The sequence below is a fragment of the Dendronephthya gigantea genome, unplaced genomic scaffold, assembly GCF_004324835.1.
Source record: "Dendronephthya gigantea isolate DGI-Jeju-01 unplaced genomic scaffold, DenGig_1.0 000004F, whole genome shotgun sequence".
Taxonomy (NCBI): Eukaryota; Metazoa; Cnidaria; class Anthozoa; order Malacalcyonacea; family Nephtheidae; genus Dendronephthya; species Dendronephthya gigantea.
This window is the reverse complement of record NW_021163014.1, coordinates 3206886-3219806: the sequence shown is the minus strand read 5'-3', so window position 1 is coordinate 3219806 and position 12921 is coordinate 3206886. Positions and strand designations below refer to the sequence as shown.

The following is a 12921-nucleotide window of genomic DNA, read 5'->3' as shown; positions in this document are numbered from 1 at the left end:
ATGGGAATGGAATACATTGGTGTCATCAGCGAACAAGATGAATCCAAAAATTTTAGAGGCATACAAAAAATGAATGTTTATGAGTGCAATGGTAAAAATATTTTCACGAGGTGAAAGATGGAATGTTCCATTCAACGAGGCGATAGCCGAGTTGAATGGAACATTCCATCTTTCATCAAGCGAAAATATTTTTACCATTGCACGAATGAAAACATTCATTATTTCTTTTATATAATACCAAAATAGACTGTCTCGTTTCAAAAATATAATTTATTAAAAAACATACTGTATGGATCAACAACCAATTGTGCGAGAAGCATTTTGATGGATGGTATTTACTGAAAGCATTATGAGTGCAATGGAACAAAATGTATAGTACAATTGCACTCTGCAGAGTGTAATGGAACGCTTTCCATTGCACTCTTGGGAAATGGGACTTTCTATTCAATATCATGTGATCGTCATCAACTAATTAAACGCTCTAAATTTAATGGGGTATTATATAAAATGGACTATAGCACAGAAATCATCCGGTAGATATTATAAAATTAATTATGCAGCTATATTAAATGTCTGTTTGTGCTAAATAATGCGCTAGCAATTGTATGAAACATGATAGCAATATCTACATAATAATATATCGATGACGCTATTGCCTATTGATGAACTTCATGATAAGTGGTCTTTCCTCTTTCTTTCAACATGTCATTGGTGAACACTGACTTGTGCTGCAATAATGCACGTATTGTAGCTACAAAATATGCGGACTTTTCCACGCACCCTGTATTGTTGATTCTAATAATTGATTCGCGTTATTTTTATACCGACTGCATGTGTAAAGATACGCAGTGTTAGACTACAAGGAAAGAAAAGCTAGACCTATACCCTATACCTGTTTGGACTGGATTTTCGTTGTATGATCGCGGCTTTAATATATCATTACCAGAAATTTGCGACATGTTATTTGCATATTATACACTAATTTGCATTCAACTCTCAACAATTACGACCTTTAACTTTTACTATAAAATACATATTGCAAAGTACAACACCTGAAAATGCCGTTGCCCTGGATGTTGCCCACTGTTTGCCGACTCCTCGTTCTGCCTACTGACGGCATTCAAATGTGTATAATACGCTTTGTATGGTTGAACTGACTTTTAAGTGACTGCATAAAAAATCCGGAATTATATCAGGATTCAGGAACACAAATGACTGACGGTTTGTTTATATTACTGACCAATTAGGCGTAGGTCTTGACTATGATTAGAATTCTAGATGGATATAGACATAGAATAGCTTTTTAGAAACGTTTTGGTAACCGAGTCTTTTCCCTTGGGTATTTCTGCAGTCTGCCAAATTTAAAAATATATTGCTCAAAATTTTGGCCGTATTAATACTGTTTTCTTAGCACCGTATATATCAATTTATCTTCTTCCCTTTCAGCAAATTAGCGATAATAATTTAAGTCCATTTATAATCCCTTTTAAATTAAATATGTCTGATCGGTATATTTGTCCATAATAATGTGCCAAGTACATCTATAACGAGCCGGAAGGTTGTTATGTGTTTCTCTTTCCTGATTTTACAAGACCTATTTTGCATGGTGTACCGAAAATATGAGCTCTAGTGAAAGAGCAGCGATCCATTGAAGGTATTTAAATTGTCATGTAGTGACAATGAACTAAGTGACATTATTTACATTCTGCAATTATAGAGTTATTCCTGTTCGCGACTGAGAATGGCAAGATATAAAGCAAACGAGTTGAAGGCATGTCGGTCTAATATTAAACATTCCTTCTATTTCAGTATAATTTATTTAAAATTGTACTCAAATGCATGTATGCTCTTTTAAAAAGGACCCGCATAAGATTGATATAATTATACGATGTTTTGACTGCATGCACTTAGCTTCATTTTCCTCCGCCCTCGCTATAAGTGACAGCGGTTTTTTAATTGTTTCATTTACCTTGTTTGTTTGCAAACAACGTACCTGCTTTGTATAATTATGATATCAACATCGCAAGGCGTCGATGTTTTCCTTTTCCGTCTTCCGGTGAACAATAATAATTCACAGAAGTGACTCATGCATAATACCCATTTCCGCGTACGAACTTCCCTATGAATTGGGAGGAAAACATAAATCATATCCTCGACTTAAAATTGGCAGTGCCAGCTGCGTTTAACCGGTTTGAAGATCCCCACGAAAAGTCCCCATGGAACTTCATTTGCCCGGTGGTACACAAAATTTTCAATTATGTTAATTTAAAAACACTGCATGTCTTCAAAAGCTATACACAACACCAATTTTATATGCATATTTGTGGTCTAATTTTCGCAGAAAGCATATCATCGAGCGGCAAACAGCACTACTAGAAAATAATATGCTGTACGTTTTGAAAAAGATTCTCTGGCATTGTGAATGCTGTGTATATACGTAGTGCTTAAAATTCTTAAATGAAAAAATTATGTTCTCATTCGTACTTGCACAGTATTGAGTCCCGGAAAAGGAACCATGCGCTACGTCTTCCGTTTCAGCAACAACCTTACAATTAAAAGACCATAAGAATTGACATTAATTCATTCCGCTAAAAATTTTCTCGTTGACAACATTAATCTCGAATATTCCTGCCGCAAACGACATTCTTCATTACGAATTCTTCATATTTCTTCGTGGTTGCATTGAAGAGGTTTGTTATATGTAAATACTATACTAATTTTTAAATGGTCATATGATTGCATTTTCCCGTTTAATGTTACTAGTCAGATTAATCCATTCCAGGCAATAGCTAATTCCAATATTCAAGGAGCAATATAGGCTAACGGAATTCAGTCAACCAATTCAACTAAATTTGTAACTTTGCATTTTCTAAGAAATATAGAAAAGAAGTTTTTGTAGAAGTATTTTATTTACTGCTATTTGCAAGCCATCGTTAACCGTGAAGTTTTTATCACGTTTGTTTACGTTTCAAATTTTTGGATTTAACCGGAAACGTTAAAATGTTAAACTATAAACCACTTAAACCAATCACGTTACACTGTGATAGTTCGACAGTTTTGACAGTTTCCGCCCAACTGTCGAAATATCATAGTGGAACCTGGTTGGTTTAGAGTTTAACATTCAAAATTTCCGGTTAAACCCAAAAGTTTGAAACGTAAACTAACTTGATAAAAACTTCACAGTTAACGGTGGCTGTAATATTTGTTTTATTATGGCTGGTTTTCAATAAGCGTTGTATCGAATTCAAATGTATAAGAATGAAATTAGTTGAAATTCTACACGAAATAACTTCCACCCTAGCCTGTTTGTGTTATTGATTTTAAATAGTATAAAGGTTTTGCTTTAGTTTCGAATTGGAAAGCTAACAGAGATCAGCATTCCAGCTTAAGTGGAGTTAGTGGACTATAGCACAGAATTCATCCGGTAGATATTATGAAATTTATTATGCAGCTATATTGAATGTATGTTTGTGCTAAATAATGCGCTAGCTATGATGACATTCTATTAAATATGATGGTAATATCTACATAATAATATTGATGACGCTATTGATAAACTTCATGTTAAGTGGTCTTTCCTCTTTCTTTCAAATGTCAATGGTCAACACTGACTTGTGCTGCAAAAATGCACGTATTGTAGCTACAAAATATGCGGACTTTTTCACGCACCCTGCATGTATTGTTGATCCTAATAATTTATTCGCGTTATTTTTATACCGACTGCATGTGCAAAATTACGCAGTGTTAGACTACAAGGAAAAGAAAGCTAGACCTATAGGCTATACCCTATACCTGTTTGGACTGGATTTTCGTTGTATAATCGTGGCTTTAATATATCATTACCAAAAATTTGCGACATGTTATTTGCATATAATTATCCTTTAACTTTTACTATAAAGTATAAAATACATATTGCAAAGTACAACACTTTTTGCCGAGTCCTCGATCAATAGAACAGAGGTTTTGCAACCTTTTTATGATCGAATTACTTACCTGGGTTGTTACTACGTTCTGCCAAGTGATGGCGTTCAAATGTGTATATAGTCTTTATATGGTTGAACTGCCTTACGAGTGACTGCAGAAAAAATCCGGAATTATATCAGGAACAGGAAAGACAATATCTTTAACAAAATCTCTTGTTAAATTACACGCTATAATTCATCAACAATCGGAATTAAAATGTTCGCAAGAATGTGAGCGATTTTTTAACCTCGTTGACGTTGAGAGAACACGATCAAAATTTTGAGCAATACATTTTTAAATTTGGCAGACTGCAGAAATACCTAAGGGAAAATATTCGGTTACCAAAACGTTTCTAAACAGCTGTACTATCCATCTAGAATTCTAAACTTAGTCAAGACCTACGCAGGCTACGCTTGGTCAGTAATATAAACAAACCGTCAGTCATTGAAATTCAAACAACTGCATGACTTTGTGTGCCCAAGTATTAATACTGTTTTCCTAGCTGCGTAATTTCAATTTCCAAAAATTAAAAAATATATTGGTCAAAATTTCGGCCGTATTAATACTATTTTCCTAGCAGCATAATTATATCAATTTATCTTCTTCCCTTTCAGCAAAATAGCGATAGCCATTTAAGCCTATTTATAATCGCTTTTAAATTAAATGTGTCTGATCTGTATATTTGTCTATAATAATGTACCAAGTACATCTATAACGAACCAGAAGGTTGTTATGTGTTTCTCTTTCCTGATTTTACAAGACCTATTTTGCATCGTTTACCAAAACCATGAGCTCTAGTGAAAGAGCAGCGATCCATTGAAGGTATTTAAATTGTCATGTAGTGACAATGAACTAAGTGACATTATTTACATTCTGCAATTATAGACTGTTATTCCTGTTCGCAACTGAGACAATGTCAAGATATAAAGCAAACGAGTTGAAGGCATGTCTTTCTAATATCAAACATTCGTTGTATTTCAGTATAATTTATTTAAAATTGTACTGAAATGCGTGTATGCTCTTTTAAAAAGGACCCACATAAGATTGATATAATTATACAATGTTTTGACTGCATACACTTAGCTTCATTCTCCTCCGCCCTCGCTATAAGTGACAGCGGTTTTGTAATTGTTTCATTTACCTTGTTCCTTTGCAAACAACGTACCTGCTTTGTATAATTATGATATCAACATCGCAAGGCGTCGATGTTTTCCTTTTCCGTCTTCCGGTGAACAATAATAATTCACAGAAGTGACTCATGCATAATATTCATTTCCGCGTACGAACTTCCCTATGAATTGGGAGGAAAACATAAATCATATCATCGACTTAAAATTGGCAGTGACAGCTGCGTTTAACCGGCTTGAAGATCTCCACGAAAAGTCCCCATGTAACTTCATTTGCCCGGTGGTACAAAAAATTTTCAATTATGTTAATTTAAAAACACTGCATGTCTTCAAAGCTAAACAAAACCATTTTTATATGCATATTTGTGGTCTAATTTTCGCAGAAAGCAAATCATCGAGCGGCAAACAGCACTACTAGAAAATAATAATTATGCTGGACGTTTTGAAAAAAATTCCCTGGCATTGTGAATGCTGTGTATATACGTAGTGCTTAAAATTCTTAAATGAAAAAATTATGTTCTCATTTGTACTTGCCCAGCATTGAGTGCCGGAAAAGGAACCATGCGCTACGTCTTCCGTCTCAGCAACAAACTTACAATTAAAAGACCATAAGAATTGACATTAATTCATTCCGCTAAAAATTTTCTCGTTGACAACATTAATCTCGATTATTCCTGCCGCAAACGACATTTTTCATTGCGAATTCTTGATCTTCCTTCGTGGTTGCAGTGAAGAGATTTGTTATGGGTAAATACTATAAACTAATTTTTTTAGTGGTCATATGATGGCACTTTTACGTTGAATGTTAGTCAGATTAACCATTTCAAAGTCAAATATGGCCCTTTGCAAGATTTATCCTGCAAAACAACAGAACTCAACCACAACTTGTTTAACATTGTTTTTCTATGAAACAAGACGCCTATATTCTGGCGGTAAGTGCGTCGCGCCAATCGTTGCATGCAACTATGCCCCATTTCCTGTCAATATTTATTCCTTTAGAAAAATGCTCCTTTCTTAGGGTTTCTAGTAAATAGAGCACTTCGTACAGAATATAGGGGTAAAACTGCATTATTGGTGCTAGGCAGATGTAGCTAACTATATACGTGAATAAGGCTGAGTTTGGAATCATGTACTCTAGGAATCTGTTTGTTCTGAAATTCAATAGGAGCGGTCTGGCCGTTTTTACCCTTGAAGGGAAGGTGCGGTTTGATTGAAAAATGGCATAGAATGGCATACAAGGCTTTCATAGCATACAAGGCTTTCATGGCATACAAGGCTTTCATGATTCATGTGATCGTTGTCTGTAAACCCGTTTTAGTGTAGGTTTACCACGATCAGTGTGTGCTAGTGTATGTAGAGTGAGTATATCAAACAAGACAAGACGAGAATCCAGCATTAGATTACCTGTATGTATTTTCTCGAACGACAGACGTCTAGATTTCCTGCGCTATCGGCCATGCACAGCGACTCGTGTACGTGTTATTTTACATGGAGTTTCCTGCTTTTGGTTCGCACGACCCCAGTTCGAATCCCGAAAACAACAAACTTTTTAAATTTTTTGTTTCAGTAAAATATTTCTTTTGTGGGGGTTACTAGGCTTAAGGTACTATTTGAAGTGTGTTTAGCCGAAAATATTTCGATACGAAATCAGACGAGTTCAAAATACGAGTATCTTAGTTGGCCTGCGCGGCCAGGAAGACCGGGTTGAAAACGTAAAAAACACGAAAAAAACAACAAAGCAAAACACCGACGCAATATTAGACTGCGCTTGCGCAGTGCGCGACGCAGTAATAGAGTAGAACTATGGCAGAAGTAACTGTAGAAGTATATTCCTTATTATGTATTTCATTATAGCAATTACTGCACTAATTTTTTGCTGCTTTCGGTTTCGCATACTTATTTACCACATTTCATTCAGTAAACGTTGTATGGAATTCAAAAATATAATTTCCTGCTTATACATGTATACTATTATTGATTTTAAAGAATAAAGATTTTTGCTTTAGTTTCGAAAGCAAAGAGATATCAGCAGACCAGTTTAAGTGGAATATAGCACAGAATTCATACGGTCGGTATTATACGTAGATTAAGTTCGAGTTATAATCTATAAACTTAATAGTATAATACTATCCAGAAATCTATAGCATGCGAGGCGGTAAAAGTTCAGCTACGGTTTAGTGATAATTTATAGCGGTTCGATTGCCGTTGACCGATAATGATCTGGTGTGTTATTATATAAACTATTTGCATCATTGGTTTCTATATCTCAATTATGCATATATACATGTTGATACATGCTGCTAGATTGAATGTCTGTTTGTGCTAAATAATGCGCTAGCTATGTTGACACTCTATGAAACACGATGCTCGACAATCGAAACATTCTGGTCAACACTGACTTGTGATGCAATATTGCACGTATTTTTAAAATATGGGGGCTTTTTTACACACTCTGTGTTGCTGATTTTAAAGATTGTAAAGTTACGCAGTGTTTGGACAACAAGTCAAGCAAAACATGACCTGTAGCCTACACGCATGCATGGACTATAAATTTTCGTTGTATAAACGAAATGTTTGTCTTTGATATATCGATACTCCCGCAAGAGTCTACAATCATCTTCTACCCACGAAGTCAGTTCATATATAGTTGAGACCTTGGCATGAAGAAGTCCGCTAACTAATTGTCACTGCAAAAACTGACAAGTTTTAAGCTAGGTCAAGACCTGCACTTTGTTAGTAGTGTAAATAAACTGTCAGTCATTTAAATTTGTCAGAGAAGGAGAAAATATACCAGAAAATATACTATCTTTGGAAAAAATCAACTGGCATGGTGTATGCTGTACGCGTGTATACTATATTATATAGTGGAGTGGAAGAGGTTTGTTCTAGGTGAATACTAGTTTTAAATGATCACAATTTGATTGCATTTTTACGTTTAATGTTATTATAGTCAGATTAATCCTTTCCAAATATATATAGCTAATTCCAAGATTTAACCAGCAAAACAACACAGTTCAACAACAACTTGTAACATTAATTTTTCTATGAAATAGAGTAAAAATTATGGCATAAGTAACTGTGGAAGTATTTACCTTATGATTTATTTCATTAGAGCAATTACCGCATTATTTCAGTTTGCTTCTTTCCGTTTTTACGTGTTTCCAAATTGTTATTATGATATAAGATTTACAGTACGTGCCGGCGCGTGCTGATTGGTCGAGAAGCGTGTTTCTATATGTTATAACTGTATAGAAACACGGGACTTTTCCCGCCAAAATTGACAAGAGAAGTAATGTAATGAGAATTTGCAATTGAATCGAAATATAATATTTATACAAAATCTTTTTTTTAGTTATATCATAAAGGAAATAAAATGTTTTTATTTCTTAATTATTTAACGAATTCGTCAACAAGTAGATACCAAAAATGCAGAAAAACTACGTTCTTTCGATTCAATAACCTAGCTTTTAAATAATTATGACATATAAATTATAAGGATTTCGACTTTCACGCGCGAGTACAGTGGGGATCAAAAGTCTCAGTTCAGTCGATAATTTTTCTTATATCACGATAATTTACAACAAATGATATCTTGTGAGTTGGAGATTGGATTTGTTGATCTGAACTTGCATATTTATGACAGTATAATGCCTCCCATGCATGGATATCTCGTGAATTCTCATCGTATAATGATGGGATTTCTCGAAAAATTGAGATGAGGTTATATATGTAGAACGAAAATCTGCGAGACCAAGGCCCAAGGGCTACCCCTGCAAAGGAAAATGGAAAGAAAGCAGAAGGAAAACCAGTGGAGTGCCCTAAATCAATGGTGGAATAGAATTGAACCAGTAATGCTAACAAAACTGGTCCACTCTATCCAACAAAAGTCAAGACTGTTTTCAAACATAAAAGAGGTGATACAAAATATTAGAACAGTGGCAATTTGTGTTATACCCTACTGGTTCCGCTCTATTCCACCATTAATTAAGGACGGCCCACTGGTTTTCCTTCTCCTTTCTTTCCATTTTCCTTTGCAGGAGCCAGGAATAGCCTAGCTTGGTCTCGCAGATCTTCATTTAATTGAATACGAACTTGAGTCACAACTTTTAGTTCGACACATATAACCTCATCTCAATTTCTCTCAACTTTTTGAGATATCCCATCATTGTAGCCCTCTCAAAAAGAATAATACGCATTTCTTACTCAATTTAACTTTTGATCCCCGCTGTATGTGCCTATCAAAAATGCGATAAGTGGAAAGCATGCGCAGCTCAGGCTTACATTGCAATAACAATCCTATAAAAGTTTACAAGATAGAATTATATTATAACGGGTCGCCGCCGCGAATTTGGATTTCTTAGACAGTCGTTAGCATCTTTGATAGTTTGAAGCTTGAAATTCACCTGAAGTGTCCATAAAGTGCCTGCTTAATGGCATAATTCAGCATGATCGGGCAATATTTTAAATTCATGACTATTTTTTACCGATCGAATGATTATTAGCAAAAATTATTAGCTATAGACTGATTTGAGCTTTCAGTCATTTCTCATAAAAGTATATTTGGTCGGGCTGATTCAGTAAATTGCGTCCTTGGTTTGAAATGACTGCGATGCTGCATGCATGTATATGTATTTTTTTCTAATTAGTAATTATATTAATTAACAGTTATTCTGCGAACTCGAGTCGTATATCAGCTGATAGCCGACCAGGCGTGTATTCATATACCCAAACTTTGTCGCCCTTTCGGTGCATTTTCGTGTGCTATTATCAACTAGGCTTGGATTTCTACTTCACTCAACTCCCCAAATCTTTCCGCCATTTTGTTTACTTTCTCTACTAGACAGATATGAGCTAATATCTGTCTAGTAGCCAACCAATGAAATTGGAGCATACCTCATATCTGGCGCTTGTGTATATAATAATAAATAAATATATGTTATTTACCGGACGCGAAGTCCGGATATAAAAATATTTCTCCCGAGGTATGAAAAACGAGCTGAGGCGACAGGCTGAGGTACCTTTTTGAGACCAAGGGGAAATATTTTTTATCCGGATCGACCAAAACAATAGATAACGCATTTATTTTTTTACGAAAAGCAGTGTTCGGTCGTATTATTATTGCGTAGTGAGACTCAGCAATGCCAATGGCGACAAAAACTTTAACAATCAAAACCGGAACTCGTTATAATTTACTAAATTTCACTTCAACGTGCGATTTTCTTCTTTTGATGGATGTGAACGAGTGGTTTAATTACTGATCTTTAAATATGGGCTCTTATACATCAGAGCATGCGTAACTAATTACTCGTTAGCATCCGTTAAAACAAGAAAATCGCACACAAGTGTAAGCGAGTCTTTAATGGTATTTTTATTGACTGCGTGGATCTGTATGCAATAAAAATTATTGATATATTTTTCAGTCCTTGAAAGCTGATTGGAGAAGGAGAAAGTGATGAAGAGCCACACAGTTGCCCTCATACTCCTTGTTTTTGTTCTGATTCAATGTACTTTCATCGAATCTTTGTTTTGGCGTCGCCGTCGCCGTCGACAAAGCAGTTGCAACTACCCAAAATCACAATACGGAAATAATGGTAGGATGCTTTATAATGGTTATCTTATAAGAAAATATTTACTGCGATTTGCGTAGTTGCGGATTCTTACAATTCCGGTCGTCGGCGTCTCAAACGCGTTCGTTGATAAATAAGTAGATGCATGTAGATGCATTTATATAATGCATCCATTGAATGATAACGAGTTTGTTGGTAAATTTCGTACTCCAAAGTCCCACGACTACGAGTTTTAGCTGATAGTGCAAGCAAACAACGCGCGAGATTGACGAATCACGTGCTCGTTGTATAGTCGTACTCGTAGGCACTAAGACTTGTAAAGCTCCCTGATAACAGAAATAAAATCACAAACATGCAAAAGAAATTAACAGTTCAATACTCGTTGTCTCTTTTAAAACTCCATAATATGCATTTTATAGGTCAACGAAGTGACTATTTTTATGGCACAACAAGTCTCTTTAAAGGCAGAAAACGGTTTTGGGGCAAATGGAAACTTCGCCATAGCATGATCCTGTTCCGTGGAAAGATCTTTGAGTGGGGTTTGGGAAGTCCGAAAACCTACAAAATGGATCGGAGCCCAAGTCAATGTGGAATACGTTGGAGTAAGCGTAGTAAAGGCACGAGCAAATGCCGCTTGAGCGATGCAGAGACCTGGACCCGAAATTATCGTCTACGCTACGGCAGGTACAGGCTGTTCAGCAACAACTGTCATTACTTCGTTGACCGATTCAAGAAATACCTGAAAACCGATTGTGGACGTTGAGGATAATGCAAATAAGAACTTTTCTTTGATAATGATCTGGACTTTTCTTAGAACTTGATGTGATACATATATTGATTATTGGGCAATAGTATTAGCAAACATAAACCTGCATGGGACTTGTAGTATTTGAAAGATTTTTTTGCAATCGCAAAATATCCCATTAATTAGCAATAAAAAGGCGATTTCAGTTTTTTGTGTTCCTCTTTATGATTTGGTTTTTAATTCTCATGAATACACAAATTGAATTGAGCTTTATTCATTCAAAACAACTATGAATTATATTCTATATGATATTCCTATCAAAAACGATGACATGAATAATCAACATCGAGAACGTCAATTGGAAAAAAAATTACACATGACGCAAACCCCGAATATTATACCACGCGAATAAATAACCTTTTCTCCATGCAGCGGAGATTTCGTGAGGATTTTGCTTCGAGAAGGGGGTTTCTCTGGTGATAGTAAATGCACGGACTGAGCACCATGTGGCCTAACGGGGTCGCTTGAAATATTATTATAACAGAAATAAAACAGCCATGCACAGAAATGAAAGGTATGTGCATTTTGGGTCAACGGAGCGACTATATTTATGACACAATTAACAATTCTCTTTAAACAAAATTTTTGCGAAGAATATCTATTTAATTTGATTTTATAAAATAGACTACCGAGGCAAGGTGTACCCTCTAGGGGATACGCCCTGACGACGAGAATTAAAACTCTTATTTGTTGGGCTTGGTGCCTTATCTAAAAGACCGACAGGTATTTGAATGAACGCAATATGGGTTAGGTGGTCAATGGCCAGCAGCAATGTGCATGAAAACGAACAGGCCTGCCAAAACCACAAACTGTCAGTTTCAGCGTGACATGGCAGAAGATAGAACTCGTTTGAAGTTGAACCCACCTCCTCCCAAAATTCTCGACTAGCAATTTTGTACATCTCATTAATTAAAGTATAGCTGATATATATTAGTCTAGGACCTGTAAAGGAGTTTGTATGACTTTGGCTGAAATCGTGTTATGTGGGGGAGGGGGGGGGGTGTAAGTGAAATGAAATACGTCGTATCGCAACAAAACATTGTTATTTCCTAGGAAATTTATAATAAATATATTAAAATACGCATGTTTTTTCATCATATAGCAAAAATATTTACAAAATAGGGAAAATTAGTCTTTGCCAGGTGAATCTGTAATTTTATGCATAATTAGCAATTGACCCGGAATAGTAAACATATCAAACTCTTTCCCTATTGAGATGAACATTTGCTCAAACTAATGTCCAGTTTTTTTCTATTACAAAATGCGCGCCTTGTAAAACAATATGGTGTCTAGACCAAAGCGCACATTATGCAAACCTCAACGTTTTGTCTACGAATTTGCGGTTCGATGTGGAAAAAAATCATTTAAACGGGAGGCGAAAGACAATAACCTCTACGAAGTTGAGAATCAAAAAAGATGATCAAGAAAATAAACGTGTTCGTACGCATTTTAAAGGATA

The 12921-nt window shown here is 35.5% G+C and overlaps 1 long non-coding RNA gene across 5 annotated transcripts; it reads left to right on the top strand.

The window, feature by feature from the left end:
• Positions 1-2562: 2562 nt before the first annotated feature.
• LOC114515688 lies at positions 2563-11611 on the top strand. Of its 5 annotated transcripts, none has more exons than XR_003686226.1 (3): positions 2563-2690; positions 10511-10681; positions 11077-11611. It is a non-coding gene; the product is annotated as an uncharacterized LOC114515688 (long non-coding RNA). The 5 variants fall into 5 exon arrangements; XR_003686230.1 differs by lacking the exon at positions 2563-2690 and adding an exon at positions 3357-3424; XR_003686227.1 differs by lacking the exon at positions 2563-2690 and adding an exon at positions 5716-5837.
• The last annotated feature ends 1310 nt before the right edge of the window (positions 11612-12921 follow it).